The sequence below is a fragment of the Toxorhynchites rutilus genome, chromosome 3 (assembly GCF_029784135.1).
Source record: "Toxorhynchites rutilus septentrionalis strain SRP chromosome 3, ASM2978413v1, whole genome shotgun sequence".
Classification (NCBI taxonomy): Eukaryota; Metazoa; Arthropoda; class Insecta; order Diptera; family Culicidae; genus Toxorhynchites; species Toxorhynchites rutilus.
Window position 1 is genome coordinate 190,634,145 of NC_073746.1, and position 13,473 is coordinate 190,647,617.

General features: G+C 38.3%; 1 long non-coding RNA gene across 3 annotated transcripts; it reads right to left on the reverse strand.

Annotated features, from left to right (window-relative positions):
• Positions 1 to 7,279: 7,279 nt before the first annotated feature.
• On the reverse strand, positions 7,280 to 12,448 carry LOC129776619 (uncharacterized). 3 transcript variants are annotated; one of them, XR_008743129.1, is made up of 4 exons: positions 10,619 to 12,448; positions 10,469 to 10,560; positions 10,317 to 10,413; positions 7,280 to 8,467 (listed from the first exon to the last, which is right to left on the reverse strand). It is a non-coding gene; the product is annotated as an uncharacterized LOC129776619 (long non-coding RNA). The 3 variants fall into 3 exon arrangements; XR_008743130.1 differs by lacking the exon at positions 10,317 to 10,413; XR_008743128.1 differs by having other exon boundaries at positions 10,317 to 10,560.
• Positions 12,449 to 13,473: the final 1,025 nt, after the last annotated feature.

Sequence of the window (13,473 nt, forward strand, 5' to 3'; positions counted from 1 at the left end):
GTTATTCAGTTTCACTTGTAACAAATTTAGACAATTCTAAGATGTAACAAAGATAAGTTATCCCTTGGAATTAGAATTAGCCTGTACTACAAGATGGTTCTAGCCAGAGACGCTATACTATATAATATTTATATAATATTTGATACTTTTTTTTGAGTTTGGTTTGAGATTTGGACAAACATACGAACACTATTTTATGTTTATGTTTTTTTAATTTTATGTTTTATATCAATTATCAACAAATAACTGAATATTTGCTTGTCGTGTTTCGAATATATTTGATCAGTACAAGTTGATCAAATTTTATCTGTCAAAAAGAATTAAATATTTGGCTTCGGCCAAACAGTGTATGAGTACCCTAAGTAATGAGCGAAATTAAAAATCTCATTGCACTCGCTAGTCCTTAATCCTAATATTGTCCAATTAATCTAATGTTAGATTTAGTGATATTGTCGAATTTTGATCTTGGATAGTTAAATTTTATTTACTGAGCTAATACTTTAATAAAAAACAGGAAGTGGGTTATATCTATGGTATAACCGCAAGGGCGACGTAGGACTATCGTTGATTTAGAGATCATTTGTTTGAAGTTGAATCTAAATCCATCCTGAATGAATGAATAAATAAATATTTGGGTGACTTCAAAAACGAGAGTGTTACGTTGGAGACTCAAGGTTTTATGCATCCAATATTGGATACAAAAAACCTTGTTCTGAAGAATAATCTTCAGAAGCTTTCCTGCTAACTGCACTTGATTGACAAATCACAAAACCAAATGTATGTGGTAGCAGTATTATATGGATAGAAAACATTAAAATAAACTCGCTTGAATGTAATTCTCAATTCCAAGGGGAACTGGCAGATTATTTTTCAGCAACGATCATTTCTTTCTAGGTTTCCTCTCGATAACCAGCAAACGAAAAGAGTTGCGCGCGTGTATGTGTGTGTGTGGCGGCTGCTTCTATGTCTTCCCGAGGAACCGTATTTCGATGCTGATACTCTCTTGGTCACGAGAGTATCAGCATCGGCTTTTCTGCGCTCCCTCACAGTTAAAACAAACTGATTGCATTTCAGGTCAGGTCAGGCCAGGTAATGAATCCCTCGATCCCTCGCCGTTCAGCTCGTTCAGTAACGATGTTGTCTTGTCGATGTCCTCAGGCGTCGTGCACAAATTACGTAACGCTAAAAATCCGAATTTTGAACCGCCTCTCCCCCCCCCCTTTCGTAACGCAATTTCCTATCTCTAATAAGCAGAAAGTAACGCAACATCTACCCCCTCCCCCCTTATCGCGTTACGTAATTTGTGCACGATGCCTCACGAAAAATGAATCGGTTTCACCACCAGAATATCATTTCAGTATGCTTTTCGTGCGTGATTGAATCGAGAGAAGGTGTGGTTTACGATGGCAATTTGGAAGGCAAACTAGAGGAGAATGAACTCTCTGAGTATGAAAATTTCGGCGACTGAGCAATAATCGATTGAAAATTATATAATTTTCGCGATACGAAACATTTTCCGTTTTTCATGTTATGCATCCAATATTGGATACGAAAATATCCTACTGATGGGAAAGAATAATCTTCAGAAGCTTTCCAGCTAATTACACTTGATTGAAAAATTACGAAATCAAATGTATTTGGTCGCTGTGTTCGCCATATAATTAGAAAACATTAAAATAAACTCTTTCGCATGGATGTATTCTTCAATTCCCAGGGAACTGGCAGATTATTTTTCAGCAACGATTAGATCTTTCCGGAATTTTCTCGATGCTGTATGGCATCCAAACGAAAATTCTCGTTTCAGTTTGGCCTGCAAAAAACTTTTCTAAACTCTAATCCATCAAATTTGGAGCCCTGAAAAGGGCCGATGATTATATGCTAAGCTAATATAGCACCCTCTCCTTGGATTCGATGGGCCAGCTGAATGTCCTTGGGCATGATGTGACGCGTTTTGCGTGGATAGCACACAAATTTGTATCTTCGAATAAGCCTCCTGCAGCGTCATAACCGCGGAACTTTGGAAGCGCAAGTCGGTTTTGAAGTCCTGAGCAATTCCACGATCCAAAAGCTGCAAAGGTAGCTTGCGGATCAGCAATTCGGTCGACTTCCGATAGCGATGAATTTCACGCAAAGTTCCCGGTCGATAGCGATGTGGCTTCTTCACCTATCCTGCGGCTGGTGCGCTTATCCGAGCTGCTTTCGTGTGCCTTACCACTGAAAGACTAACTATCTATCTACTTGGTCCCAAACAAACGAGTCGTCACGGTGCGAGAGTAGAGTAAGAAATGAACGAAAGCAAAGGAAGCGTCATTTTATAAACCATAAATGTATAGAATCTAAACCCCACCCTTATTATATTCGTTGCTTACCCTGAGAGAGAAACGAATAACATCGAAGTAAGTATACAGTAATGTATTTGAATCCGGACACTTTACGTTACATTTAATACCATACCGCAGCCACAACATTTTCTGCATGTTGAATTAATGCGATTGATAAGTAACTATCAAGAAACTATCAGTAACTATATTAGCAACTAATAATCGCATAAATTCAACATGAAAAAAATGTTATGGCTGTGGTATGATATTGAATGTAATGCAAAGTGTCCGGATTCAAAAGCATTACTGTAAAAAAGAGTTAACTCGACTGAAATTTTTTCGGTTCGACCTGCAAAAACGAAATTAAGAGCCCCCGCCGACTGCAGACTGACTTGTCGACCGATAGTTCGGTCGGCTTCTTAATCAGTACGGAGAAAAAAAGTCTGTAGTGTACAGCATAATGCATAGACGTAAGTATGAGCTTCCCCATCTCACATTCCAATAAGATTAATGGGTTTCCAAGTGGGCGCGCTACATACGGATACGAATGATTTCAATAACCTGTTTTCGAAGCTATCATTAAGCTATTGAAACAATTTTTCGACTCAATAAATAGCAATCATATAACTCTTGGACATTTTATCTTTTGTATGAAATGATTATCATACTGTTCCGTTGATCCGAAGCAGAATGAATCACGCTTAAAGAAGGAATGGATTTTTTCTTGGAATTTAGTCAGCAGAAATAATGCCCTTTCCCAACAATTAAAAACGACAAACGATAAACAGTTTCATTAAAGTGATTTCTTCGATATGGGGATATATTCACTACATCATGTCATATATTTCATATTTTTCATTATGAAATCCATATCCATGGCACCTATCGGTATCGAATTATCATCGACACCACGATTTTCGCTAAATGCTCCTTTCAGTTCGGCCTGTAAAAAACTTTTCTGAACTCTAATCCATCAAATTTGGAGCCCTGAAAAGGGCCGTTGATTATATGCTAAGCTAATATAGCACGCTCTCCTCGGATACGATGGGCCAGCTGGATGTCCTTGGGCATGATGTGACGCGTTTTGCATGGATAGCACACACATTGGTATCTTCTAATAAGCCTCCTGCAGCGTCATAACCGCGGAACTTTGGAAGCGCAAGTCGGTTTTGAAGTCCTGAGCAATTCCACGAACCAAATGCTGCAAAGGTAGCTTGCGGATCAGCAATTCGGTCGACTTCTGATAGCGACGAATTTCATGCGAAGTTCCCGGTCGATAGCGATGTGGCTTCTTCACGCTTCCTGCGGCTGATGCGCTTATCCGAGCTGCTTTCGTGGTGCCTTACCACCGAAAGATTAACGAGCTGTCTGCTTAGTCCCGATGAAACGAGTCCTCACGGTGCGAGAGTAGAGTAAGAATTGAACGAAAGCAAGGGAAGTGTCATTTTATAAAACATAAAAGAATCGAATGTAAACCCCACCCTCTTTATTGTATAAGCTTACTGTATACTCACGAATATAATAAGGGTGGGATTTAGATTCTATACTTTTATGGTTTATAAAATGACACTTCCTTTGCTTTCGTTCATTTCTTACTCTACTCTCGCACCGTGAGGACTCGAGCTCGTTAGTCTTTCGCAGACAGCTCGTTAGTCATTCGGTGGTAAGACACACGAAGTCAGCTCGGATAAGCGCACCAGTAGCAGGATAGGTGGAGAAGCCACATCGCTATCGACCGGGAACTTTGCGTGAAATTCATCGCTATCGGAAGTCGACCGAATTGCTGATCCGTAAGCTACCTTTGCAGCATTTGGTTCGTGGAATTGCTCAGGACTTCAAAACCGACTTGCGCTTCCAAAGTTCCGCGGTTATGACGCTGCAGGAGGCTTATTCGAAGATACCAATTTGTGTGCTATCCATGCAAAACGCGTCACATCATGCCCAAGGACATCCAGCTGGCCCATCGTATCCGAGGAGAGCGTGCTATATTAGCTTAGCATATAATCAACGGCCCTTTTCAGGGCTCCAAATTTGATGGATTAGAGTACAGAAAAGTTTTTTACAGGCCGAACTGAAAGGAGCATTTAGCGAAAATCGTGGTTTCGATAATAATTCGTTACCGATAGGTGCCATGGATATGGATTTCCTTATGAAGAATATGAAATACATGACATGATGTAGTGAATATATCCGAAGAAATCACTTTGGTGAAACTGCATTATAAAATTATTTGTGTACGAATGCCGCAATCGATAGTCGACTCTAATTTGCGCTGGGTAATTTCCTCGGAGGACTCGATTCATCCTTTGAGCATTAATAATCTCTTTCTGGCAAAACGATGTGGTATGAATCACATTATTTGAATGATAGAATGAAGAAGTTTCTGCCAATTTCCTTCAACCTCCAAACGTATCTTTCTCCCGTTTGTCGTTTTCGCGTTCGCTAATCCTCTCTCACAACACCCATTTCTAGTTTGAGAAATTGTTGAGTAAACATTGTTTGCTAGTGCGCGTAGAGCGGGAATTCCTAAAGATTCATTGCACCTCTAATAAATTGCCGAAAGACGTGGTCTTACGTTGATCGCACTTGATTGAAAAAATCCAAAACGAAATGTATTTGGTCGAAGCATTATATGAGTAGAAAGCAAATAATCGCTCGAAAATGACTTGATTTTCGCGATGTGAAACATTTTCCGTTTTTCATGTTATGCATCCAATATTGGATACGAAAATTTCCACTGATGGGGAAAAAAATATTCAGAAGCTTTCCTGTTAATTGCGATTGATTGAAAAATAACAAAACCAAATGTATTTGGTTGCAGTGTTATATGGATAGAAAACATTAAAATAAACTATTTCGCATGAATGTATTTTTCAATTCCCAGGGGAACTGGCAGATTATTTTTCAGCAACGATGATAGCAACGAGAATTCCACGCGTGTATGTGTGTGTGTGTATGTGTGGCGGCTGCTCCGATGTTTCAAGCGGAACCGTGGCATCACTCTCCTCCTGATGGATTCCCTTTTGGCCTTAGGTGCACAAACAGGCTCTTGGTGACACCGTTCATCAGCGCATTCATGATAAACGAAATTAGCTTCACAACAACAGCGACAACATGCTCCAATCGCTGTTCAATCATAACTGAGTGGGTTAACGAGCGCCGCTCGCTTATATACCGATTTTTGATTTCAATAGCCTGTTTTGAAAGCAATTTTAAGACTATTGAAACAAGTTTTTGGATGAAAAAGTAACAAGTATATGACGCGTAGACATTTTATCTTTCAAATGAAGTGTTTATCATACCATTTCGTTCAGTTGTTTAAGAGCTATTAACGCTCAAAATCTCGGTCTCCAGCGTAACGCTTTCGTTCTCGAAACTTTGGTTTTACACCCCGGTATAGAAATGAAAGACGTAGTCCTACGTCAAAATGATCAAGCTTACCATGAATAAAATGCCCAGTGATCCCCAAGTAGCTTCTGACGTTTAACATTTCGGTCCAAACATCTGTCGTTAGACAGATGCTTGTGATCGATCGGAGGCGGTTTCTGACAATTTCTTTGCTTTTTATAAATTTATTTTTCAGGATCTCGCGAAACTGTGTCTCGTGCGGCACATTATATAGTGGGCATACAGTTTTCATTAGTTGACGAAATCCTTTCTTGTCTACTGTACAAAGAGGCATGTTATCCGTACACACCATGTACATGACACAAGTTGTTATTTCTTTTCCTTTGGTACCGCCAGCTAAAATGAAAACAAAACGAAAATAAAAAGAATACTCGAATATCATTTGACATCATGTCTTTTTCGGTCTGATTCTACGCGGCGTGTGAGGTGAGATGACAATTGTCACATCACCATCACGCAACTCTCCTCACTCTATTCCTACAGTCGTATCGGATGCCGTGAGAGGTTCATTTTATATATGTGAGAGGATAAACAGCAAGTGACAGGCGTTCATTCTGCTGGTTGCCAAATCTGATCAGAGATGTCACATTTGCACATATGTTCACGAATATGCCGACATTCAACTTTAGTCACAACCTTTTATTCCTGCTGCAGGCTGTTTCAAATAGTGACCAAATATTATTGATTTCATATGATAAACGAAGCTGGTCAGTATGTCAGACATTAGCAAATATTTACAAATATTTCAGAACTTTATCGCATATATTTGAGAAAAAACATCTGGCATCCCAGAATTTCATTTGTTTCGCTCAGAGAGGTCGGATATTTGTTTTGCTACAGTCAGTACCGTATCTATAGATCTGATTCAACTTGGCCTGTTCTTAGCTTAAAAATTTCGTTTTGTATCAGGACATTCTGCCGAATTTGCAGGTATTTGATTTAGATTTAGTGAAACGGTTGAATGTATCTTGTAAAGCTTAACATTTTTGTTTGTTTTGGTCGTAGTTGCTGCTGCTATCTGCGCTCTAAGTGTTAAATCGTGGCTCTGGCTTCGGCTCCGGCGTATACCACGGTTTCTGAAATGGATATGCAGTTCGGTGACGATTACTCGCGGCTAGATAGATGAAACGCAAGATCCATGTGATAGATATCTTTTAGGCGGCTCGCACACCGCAGCAATAAGCAACTAGCAAACTGCAGTACACAATATGCAACAGGAAACATATTTTGTTGTTCTTCGCATACCAGAGCAATAAAAACCCCTGACATTATGCAAACAATCGCCTTAATGTACGAAACTTGTCAAAATATGAGCGATAAGTTGCTATTCAACCGACACGCCGTGTTGCTAGCGACATGTGTTGCTCTGTAAAGGCGACAGCGATATCGTATTGCGTCGGTGTGCGAGATCAACAAAGATTAAATGGAAAAATCCATTGGTGATAATATTGCTTATTGCATGTTGACAGTTGCTAGTTGCTCATTGCTCCGGTGTGCGAGCCGCCTTAGAGAAAATAAATAGATTTCATGAAATGGAAATAATTCCGGTGTGCTTATTCGTTCGATTGAGGGTTAACAGATTCACTACCGTTTTCACAAAAAATTCAAACTACTTGCAATTCGTCACTCGCACTGTGAAAATTGAAGATAAATTGAATTTATTGATACATACAATACCATTACTATCGATTTTCTACGACCCAGAAAGACACTTATTATTCCTCTTCCATTTTTCATTTGTTTTTTTGCGCTGTCGACACCTCAACACATGTCGACGATTGTCACCTAGAAATCCCAGTTCATGTGACAATCGTCACGTATATTTGAGAGCGGGAATATGGTGAGAGTTCACTCAAGTGAGATTTCTCACGGCATACGCCTGGCGGAATCGCGTGACATAAGTGATAATTGTCATCTCACCTCACATGTCACGCAGAATCAGGCTGTTTATGATGGCGGCAGTCGAAAAATTTTAGTTTTCATTACCAAGTGACCAATTTGAACTATGATTATTTTTAGATAACTTTAAATTCTCTCTCATTCAACATTTTAAATCTCAAATTGAAAACCGCTTGTCCATATTTTTACAAAAAAAATCAAAACATGCTATTGGAAGAACGAAAATTAATATTATTTTAATATAAGGAACAACTCTAAATGCTATACAAAAATTAATTCTAGGCACGATGAATTTCATCATTTGCTAACCCTTCTCTGCATGATTTTGCTTATTGGTGAAATAAATCAAGGTGGTATAGTTCAACTTGAAGTGAACTTGTTCATTTATATAATTCTTGGGCATTCAATGTTATGATGAAAAAGAAGAGTTAACAAAAATTTATTTTCGTGGCCGCCATCATGTATATAAAATTGAATCAGGTGGGATTACCTCCGTATGAAAAAGGACGATCGAAAGCCGATGTAATAGTTTGTTGCCGTGGACCCATTTTGGGAGTAGTATCAATTCAAGATTCTTGTGATGCTGTTCTTTTTCGTCCTTGAATTTAGATGGCCAAATTTTTATGCTTGAATGTCAAATGATTGAGCATGTTGCTCGTGTTGCGGCAAAAACTTAGAATATGCAAACATAATTTACATTGTACATTGTTCCCGTCAATTTTTTTAAAGAACTCCCAAGCCGGACTGATTTTGGATTTTTCTTGATTTTTTGCCGAAGGTATTTCTGACATCGCGAATTTTTCCCAATTAGGCTTCTTCGGTTCCAATCGATATTCAATCTGAAAAGAATAAACCAATTTTAATCACAGAGTGTCGGCTATCTAGAAAAATCTTGAAAATCAGGGAATATAAATGAATTTAAGCCCTGTCAAAAAAAATCGCGGAGTTTCGTCACCAATCAGAATTACTATACAAGCCTATTGAATTTTAAATAATGGCAGTAATTGGAAAGTTTGTTATACAAAAATGTTTATTTATCTTGGAATATTATATATATTTTTTATTTTTTATATTTTTTCTGTGTACATTTACTTTGGTGCATGTTGCCTGCCTTTGTCTGTGCGCGAAGGTAAAGGACAAACAACGCGAAAGCAAAGCATACTGTTTGGTATGTGCATATGATTTTTTTCCTACAACATATGCAAACAGGTTCATATGAATCATATGAAATCAAAAAAGCATACACAATAAATCAAGCCAGTTTCTTTCAAACATCTAACATGTCATTTACCCAAAAGCTCATACCAGCCATCTCCTGGGATGTTGCAATCAGCGGTGCCTGGAAACAGTCGTGTGTCACAAATAATTTCGAACTGTTCAGAAGGACATGATCGTATTGGAAAGATTCACGAGGATCGTTGAGAAGGTTCAACTCGGCCGTGTTGGAATAAGCTACATGATGACGTTGGGCACTGTCCCGTATTATAAATCTGCTCAAAGAACTGTTGAGATTCTTTGCAAGTTTGCTGGTAATAATCAGAAAAAAAATTTAACCAACATCAGATTCCTTCGTCGACGTAGTTCAATGCTTGGCGTTTCATTTTATCAAATTATTAATCCATTAGCAACTTCTAGTTATTTCTATTAAATTTTCTGTTTTTATCCATGAATGATGGTAATGGAACAAAGAACCATTTATCAGAGAATGACATTTGACAATGAAAAAAACTTCGAAAAACTCGCTAATATTTGATGACAAATAAATTGTGATTTCGTTTGGAATGAAAAGGAATGTTGAATACACTAGCTTTAACCTTCCTATACTCGCGCATAGGTTTGACAGGCTGAATTAAATAATTATTAAAACTGAATGAAATTAAAGAAAAAAAATCTGGAGTTTTGGAGTGAGTATACCAGTTACGATTTTGCGCGGGAATATAGGAGAGTTAAAAATTATGAAGTTATCGCCGTTAACATATCATTTGACGAAGTTCGCATTCTCCCTTAGGTATTCCGTCGTTGATTTCTGTTGAAAAGCAGGATTCGAAAAGGTTTCGACTATATTAAGCTCCAGCAGAATACTCATGTTTCGAATTAGTTTCGTTGTGTTGAAATATTGAATCACAATGAACAGGTAATGATAAAATTGAATATAAATCGATTTAGATCGGTAAACATAAATGATTCAATCATTCGGAAAACTCTAACGTGCTTATTCTTAATATGTTCAGTGCATAATTACTGGAGATGAAACGGATATTCAAAACTATCCGGCCGGATACCGGATATTAGGAAAAAAAAATCATAAAAATAAGATAAATTATAACACAATTAGCATATAAACATCATTCATACATAATTAAAAATAAGATTTGATTACTTATTTATTAGAAATGTTATTAAAATTAAATTATTATCAACTCATAACAGTATTAATTTATAAACAATACACAAAATTAACCACTGGATAATTATGATGCATGAATAACAAATTTTCAGCAATTGCTAACAACCATTTACGCTTTGCTTTGCACACCAGAGTAGCTACAGAGAATAATCAGTTTTTTTCCTAAATCCCGGTTAAAAAGAAAAATATAATGCAGTAGAAACCCGATTATCCGCGGAATAGGCTCTATAGAATTACGGGATCACTTCAACGGATAATCGGGGTTCTATTGTACTACTAACCAGCGACTAACGGTACTCCCCCGGGAAGGCATTGATGCTTCAACTCCATCGCCTTTGTCGAAGTGACCTTAGACCGTGGTTCCGAATGGTCGAAACACTTTTACCAGCAAAATTATCGTCAGAGAACTTTTTTATAACCTATTCTAAATTACCTGTAAAAACGCGCTCAAAATGGCCGTGAAGAAAAGGCAACGCTGTCTTTTTTTCTCTGGAACAGGATTTCAATCTCCCTGGATATCTGAACCTGCGAATAAAATAAAATTCAACACTTTTTCAAATAAAATATAAGATATTTACAATACCTGCAGTATTTGTTAAATTTTCTCCGCAAAAATATTTCTTTCACTTTCGCTTCCAATTCACTTTTTGCGCCATAAGTCGCGATTACAGTCTAAACCCTAGCACTGTTGAAACAAAATGACTAATGACAAAGCCCACTGACAGGGGGGGGTCTCCGTAGCCACATTGGTTGCGCGTTCGCTTAGTAAGCGATCGATCGTGAGTTCAAAACTCAGGGCCCTCATTGACCATCTTTGTGTTGTTACAGAATAACTACGTCCACGCAACAATCATCAGCGATGGAGATCGATCCACGGTCGAAATAAGATCGATTCATCCATACAACTGCTCTGCTCTGCAAGAAACATCGGGCTGCTATTCTATTAATAACTCAACAATGATCATATCAACTGTCTTCGCTGTCCGGTATAACTGGACAATGGAAGAACAGAACGAATACTCTTACGCCTAAATGGCTACTGTGAAATGTAATGTACCATGTGCAATGGTATAGAAGGAATACTATAACGCCAAAAAAATGGCAACTGTGCACTATTAAAATTCGGCTCTGTTACAGCTGAAATGCTAATGAGCCTGAAATAAACGAATGGGATAAAAAAAAGCCCACTGACAAGACATGCAGATCAAGGTGTTTACGAAGTGGGGTGAGGCACTACATGGTAAATCCAATATAATCAAAATAAGTTATAAAAAAAATAAAACAGCTGCGGTCGTATTTTTTTTCTTCTGGGTTTGGATCGATTAATCGACGCAAATTATTCGTTCGCTTCGATTATTGGTTGCGCAGTATTCGTTCGATTAATAATCGATTTCTGTAGGAAGTATTCGATTAATCGATTAATCGAACGATTATCGGGGATCACTAACTTCACCGTCATTATCGGAGGTGGTCAGGTTAAATATATATTCCGTCTCTGTGTCAACGATTTGGTTGATTGCGTTTGATCCATGATTCATGATTCCATCATTTACATTGTCAGCTGTCTTTGGGGCAATATCCCGATCAACAGTGGGTACCATCGATTGCTTACGCTTACGACACTTTTTCGCAAAGTGGTCACGTCCACCACATTTGTTGCATAATTTCCCTTTCGCTGGGCATTTTTCATCTCTGGCCATATGACCAAAATATCCACAGCGGTGGCATTCCACACGCGCCGAATCAATGAACCGATGTCTTTTATTATGAGGGTTTCATCTCAATTTTGTTTACCTCGCTGCCAGATGGTTTCAATACTTCTTCTCCGGTAAAAGATTTTTCCTGTACTGCGACTGTCTCAAAAATTTTCGCCACTCTTAAGACTTCTCGCAGGTCAGCATCGCCTCGTTTAAGTAAATCCCGACGTAGAGCTGCTGACTGACAACATTCGATGATTTGATCTTTGATGTTTTCTTCTACCTTATCCCCGAATCCACATCGTTCAGCTTGAACGCGCAGTCGGACTGTGAAAGAATCGATATTCTCATCACTTCTTTGCTTTATTTGACGCAGCAGATGTCGTTCGTATGTAGTGTTTTCTTTCGGCAGAAAGAACATATTCAATTTGATTACAGCTTCCTCGTAGCACGACAGGTTCGGAGTGTAACTATCCACATTCATCAGTGGGCCACGCATTTCACTACCTGGCAAATCTGACAGCGTATCGAACAGTTGCTGAACGTTTGGGCCCGCAAAATGTAGCAGCAAATCTTTCTTCCATTCTTCGTCGTTGATTCGACTGGCTCGTACCATCGTCTCGAATGATTTTGACCACTTACGCCACTCGATGCCTACATCATCAGTATGAGATGTGTAATCAAATGGCTGCAAATGCAAACCGAGAGATCGCATCATATCTGCAAATAATAATGTATAAACAAACATTACTGCTCTGTTGTCATTCACGATTTGTCTGTCAGTTTGAATTGAGCGAGTGTGAGTGAGGCACGAGCTTGTGGAACTGCAAAAATAGGGCGCTTGCAGCGTGCATATGTATTAGTGATCTGTTGGGCAGGCAAAAGTGATCGCTCCATAGGAATTATATGGAGCGACAAGATTGAGCTTTGTTTAAATAATTATTTTAGCGAAATAGTTATAAAGATTACGCGCTAATCTATATGAATAACATGCGAATATATGTTTCTTCACATAAAAATATTTACTTTTAGCGTCAAAGCCATACACACGGGGAAAAATAGAAATTTCTGTTTTGGCCATGATTCATATCAATGGAAGCAGATTGATTATTCAAAAATTTTCACAGAAATAGTGCAAACTGCACATTGCGATTGTATAGCCGGATTAGGTGAAGTGTGCTCCCATTTAGGTTTTAAGCTTTTTGCTGGTCTCGTGAAAGAATAAACTATAATGAATATTCGTGTGCAGATATCCTTAATCGGCGGCTAGTTCCGCCAAAAAAGCAGTTGATTATGTTGAAATTAAGGACATTTTCAGCCTGAAATATCAACCAACTCTCAGATATGATTTCCGAGTACCCGAATGCTCTGCGGAGAAGCTAAATACGTTTATAAGAAAATTTATCGGAAACGGAAAAAATCCATCGATTGACCAATTCATGGAAATACAAGGAAGCATTCAAACGTGAGCTCGAGACTCTGTGACTTTGATCTAGGTGCGAAAATGTTGATAATCCTTTTTCTGCCAATTTTTCGATTCCAATCTAATGGGAGAGTCGCTCAATGAACATCGCGAAATAGGTGCTAGTAAACTAAATAATATGCGTTACACAAAAACTCTTGTTCATAAAATAGCTTGCCTAACTGTTTCACAAAGTTCATGTTAGCTCTATGCACTATTAGAATGACCGTAACTCTATTTAAATCATCTACAAGAACGCCGATTGATAAAAATCCGCTT